This window comes from Hermetia illucens, chromosome 5 (assembly GCF_905115235.1).
Source record: "Hermetia illucens chromosome 5, iHerIll2.2.curated.20191125, whole genome shotgun sequence".
Taxonomy (NCBI): Eukaryota; Metazoa; Arthropoda; class Insecta; order Diptera; family Stratiomyidae; genus Hermetia; species Hermetia illucens.
The window spans coordinates 111844829-111850037 of NC_051853.1; positions in this window are offsets into that span (position 1 = coordinate 111844829).

A 5209-nucleotide genomic window follows, 5' to 3' on the forward strand; every position below is an offset into this window, starting at 1 on the left:
TGATTTGATGGTAGATACTCTGAGTAACCCGCTTGAGAATATCGATAAGCATTGGGCCGCAATCAGAAGTGCTGTTTTCTCGGTTGCTACGTAGATCATCGCCACGGCCCGCAAGGGCGTTTTAAGATGGAACTGACTGTGGGATCATGCAAGCGGAATAGATGAACGGAAGGGATTGAAAACTCTATTGACCGCTGCGAGTAATGGAGGGTATGATGCGCTCTAAATCCGATATTGTGCGAAACCTCGGGAAGGTCAACATAGTCTGTTTTGTAACAAAAGGAAATTTACGAAGATGTCGCAGAACACAATGGTTTCAAAAGTCTACACCGCATCAAGAAAGGACTTGCATGTGGTCGCAAACTTTTCGATGGTCCTGTGAAGGACTTTAATAGCCAACTCATCTACAACCATAGGCACCTAAAAAGGAGGAAGAAATACTTCACCACGGTTCTTGACGTATCATATCCCGTGAAGTTCCGCTTCTTTCGGATGATGTGGCTAGTCACCATAACAAACGGATCCGGACTGTTCTTCCAAGCAAAAGAGAATTTATCTCAGTCATCAATGCACTCAAACGGAATAAAGTCGCTTGGATTCACAATCTCCCCGTATTATTTCCACTCGTACGGAATTCCTGGGATTCCGAGACCTTTCCCAAAGAGTGGAAGAAGGGGATGATCGTTAAGATTCCCAAGAAAGCCACTTCTTTTGGATGTGAAAAATGAGTGGGGTATCTCCGTGTTCTCTGCTGTTGCAAAGATAATAGCTAAAGTAATCCTGCAACGCATCAAAGAAGACCTCGGAAGCTTGATCGACGGACAATAGGCTGGTCTTCGCTCTAGATTCCCCCATTTCCGCCAAATTGCCTTACTACGCGTTTTTTTACAGCAAGGTTTACGGATCTGAACCACAGGCGGAACTCGATAGGTCTGCTTCTGGCCTGTATTGGGTCGCTTTGCTTATATTATAGATCTTGCTATTCCCCATAATAGCAACACTGAAAGGAAATACTTGGAGAAAAAAGTGGATTATGAGCCACTGGTCATCACCACAAAAGCCACACTATCCTTTTTATTTAAGTAGGTAAGATCGTTCGAGCTTAACTGCTTGACACTTAGTGCTAGTATTAGGTAAAATCCGACTTCTGCCGAGATTGTGACAATACCGAAAAAGTTCGAGTTCTTACATATCAATTACTTTTAGCCATTTCACAAATTTAATAAATATGCACTTTACGGTAAATTGAACGAGGAACTTTTATATTTTTTAACCATTTCCCATGTTTGCTGGAGTAGCTGTAAATACAAAGTCCCGTTTTTATGCTCTTTATTGTTTGAATACTACAATTATTTCAATGATTAAGAATCGAATAGGGAAAATGCAAATTGTGCTTCACATTTTTTCTCAATCTGTATTAAGTTATCTACTTTCATTCTGTTTTACTCTGTAAAAATTAAAGTTTATATCGTTTTGCTGCCAGTAATTACATTTCTTAATACAAATTTTGAGGTTATGGTTTTAAAAATGTTGAAGATATTAATTTTTATTCTTATGTGTTTCTGTAAGAAAGTGCTGAAGATAAGGTTATCTTCCTATCCTATATCCACATGGACTAAACGTGTGTATTTGAGAATATAGTTAGTGAGTATCGACAGACATTGTGGGGCTGCCAGAATTGTCTTCTCCGGGTCTTTTTTACTAATAAGGATCCGATAATAACTAATCTTTTAATTTAGTCAAAAACACTAAAATATTGTGGCCTAACCAATTTATCTTAAACAGAAACAATGCTTGGCTATTAAACCCCATTGCCTTTTCTATAGTTTTTTATTCTCTTCTTCTTTTAACTAGAATTGCTCTTTTTAAGGACAAACATGAGGACTCAAGGACTGCTTTCTAAAGGCTTCTTCATACTTCGGAGGATACCTTTCATATTTCAGATTGATTTGTCTGTTTATTAGCGTCAGTACACTGAACAATTTGCTCATCCTCCACTTCCACAACCATTGCCGACATTTGGAGCAGTTCACCAGTCAGCGCAACTGAAGTCGAGGAGTCAATAAAACAAATGAAATCGGGGAAAGTAACAGGACCTGACGACATCGCATCTGAGCTCTGGAAAGCGAAGAGCTGGGACCCAACACTGTGGCTCAGTGAATTCTTTAACCGGGTGATTCAGGAAGGAAGAACACCATCTGACTGGCAAGAAAGTACCACTGTTCCAATATGGAAAAAGAAAGGTAGTCCAGCAGAATGTTCAAATTACCGTCCGATCCGTTGAATATCGTTGAAATAACCGTGAATCAAGCCGGATTTGTCAAGAACTGCGGAATTACTGACGCAATACACGCTGCGCGGTTACTCATGGAGAAACACCGTGAGAAGCATCGCCCTCTTTACATTGCATTTCTGGATCTAGAGAAAGCGTTTGACCGTGTACCATACGAATTCATCTGGTATGCTTTACGATAACACTTCGTGCCAGAAGAACTGGTGCGCTGGGTTCAATTGCTCTACCACGATCCGAAAAGTAAAGTTCGAAGTATGGCGGGTGTATCAAAACTGCTTCGTGTCTCTGTTGGTGTTCATCAAGGAAGCCTCCTCTCACCACTCTTTGTCCTTGTTATGGACACCGTCACACGGGATATCCAACGTCCAGCGCCCTGCACACTGCTTTATGCAGATGATGTTTTCCTAGCATCTGATAGCAAAAATGACCTCGAGCAACTTGTTCAAAAATGGAATGATCGCCTCATGCAACACGGTTTCAGATTGAATTTAAACAAAACTGAATTTTTGACGACCGATCCCCATGAAACAGGCACAATCACTGTCAGTGATCTGCCCAGAACTGAGCGATTTAAATACCTCGGGTCAACGCTATCAGCCAATGGAGAACTGCGTTATGAAATTGCTTCACGCATTAACGCAACCTGGATGAAGTGGCGTTCCACAACTGGTGTCCTTTGTGATGGACGTATCAACGAACGTCTCAAATCTAAAATTTACCGCAATGTCGTCCGTCCAGTCGCTCTCTATGGTTCTGAGTGTTGGCCGACCATAAAAGACAATGAACGGCGTCTTGCGGTAATGGAGTCGAAGATGCTACGTTGGACTAGTGGCGTCACACGTTTAGATCACATCCGAAATGAGGATATCCGCGATCGTTATGGGGTTGCACCGATCGTGGAAAAGTTGCAAGAGAGGCGTCTTCGATGGTATGGCGATGTGGCAGTTCGTGCAAACGAGAATTCACTTGCCAAGATTGGTCTGAACATCGAAGTCGATGGTCAACGACCAAAAGGCAGGCCTAAGCAACGGTGGCTTGATACGCTGGATGGGGATTTGAAAGCCTCGAGATTGCACCCAGATCAGGCAAATGGCGAAGCCGATCACGACGAGCCGACCCCGCTTGTGAACGGGACAAAGGCTGAAGAAAAAAATAGCGTCAGTACACAACTGTATTGTGTGAAACTTCCCAACTATTATGGTTGGTTGGTTATTCCTTCTATTTGAGGGGATTAAGCTGCAATAGTTTGAAACTACTTTCAATTTTTTCAATTATAGACAGTTGGTTTTCGGAATGAAAGATATTTGAAAATTTTATCTCACGATTGTTTTGGTTATTTGATTTTGGTTCTAAGTCCAAGTACCAGAATAGCTAAATTAGTGAGTGAAGCCTTATCTAAGGGAAGCTACCTACTCTCTATGCCATTCTGGTAATTCCAATGTTTCTGGTTGTGGTATGCAGACTTCAAATTTTATAAAATATTCAATATAATAGTAATAAAACATAAAAGTCACTTTTTGGTAGGTAAATTGGTAGCAACTGTAGATAACTGTAGAAAGTAGCCTTCTTCTCTCTGAAAAAAAACATTAATTTCGTGGGTGCGATAGATTGATTTAAGGTGAGATAGGCAACAAATCAAATTCTCGTAAATAAAATGGAGAACCAGTTAAACGTTGATGTTAATTACCTGCGAAAACATGAAAATCGATTTCGATATGTGCGCGAGAGGCATCTTCAATAATATTGTTGTGGCAGACCGCGATCTGGCACTCGAACGCTGAGCGTCCAACGTCGCCCGCATCTCGGCGACACTAGCTGTTAAAGCGGCTATCTCGCGCCTTAAGGGGGTCATCCCGTGTGAAGGCCGTTTTTTTTGCCTTTTTTTGAAAAATTATTTTGGAGGATTGGATAAAGGTAGAAACGTGATTTTTTCACCATATGTTTATTGATATCTCTAGTATATGTGATAAATTTTTCAGCTTGATATCGTAGCTAATTTTCGGAATACGTGTCAATTTATGCACCCATCTCCAAAAAAAGGTGTTTTTCTGCTGCCACGCTGGAGGGCGCTGTGTTCATCTGAAGAAAAAAAACTAAACGGCATTTTAATGTGGACAATATTCTACGGTCCGCAAACTGGTTTATAGAGAGCACCCTCCGTTTCTTCAAAAAAGTCTTCTAAGGCCGATTGTTGCTCTCTGGTTTCAATTCTGGCTCTTTTAGTGAGGTCAGTCGATCGTCGTTCGGACCGCCAAATTCGCGCTTCATTTAGGCGGTCAGCATAAACCTGACATATGTGACCAACTTGACATCCCATTGTCACTAGGATTTTGAGAATGCCATTGAATCCTTCATTGAAAATAATTGCAGCCAGAAAAGTGACTATTTCTACGACCTTAGCCCCAGAATGAAGGTGTTTAGGAGCGAAAGTCCAGATCAATGCATTTAACGACTCATTGTTATTCTGGGTCTCTGCTCCTAAACATCTGTTCAAGAGATCATCTCGTGACAAATCTTCATAGATTGGTTTGATGACTGTTTGAACTTCTTCAGTCAAAGGTGCCTTCTCGTGGTGGAAACTATCCAGTTCTCCTTTAGCTTCCGCTTTGCGCTATTTGCACCAACTGTCCTCGCCTGCTGGACAATTTTGATGCTGTGGATTTTCGTCTGTAGAACATTTATGGAAGAAACTTGCCTAAATTTCTTGCTTCATTCCTTCTATCGAATTTGCGTGTCGACGAATAGCTAGCCCAAAAAATGTAGTGAGGTCGTAAATAACCCTATCAGTAAGTTTTCCAGCCCCTTTTCCACCAATGCCTTTGTGATTCTTCTTTGCATTTCTAAGCCGTGTTCCCATTCTTTTCTCGACATGTCCTACGCATTCCTTTTTTACTACTACGTATATTTTATTATTTG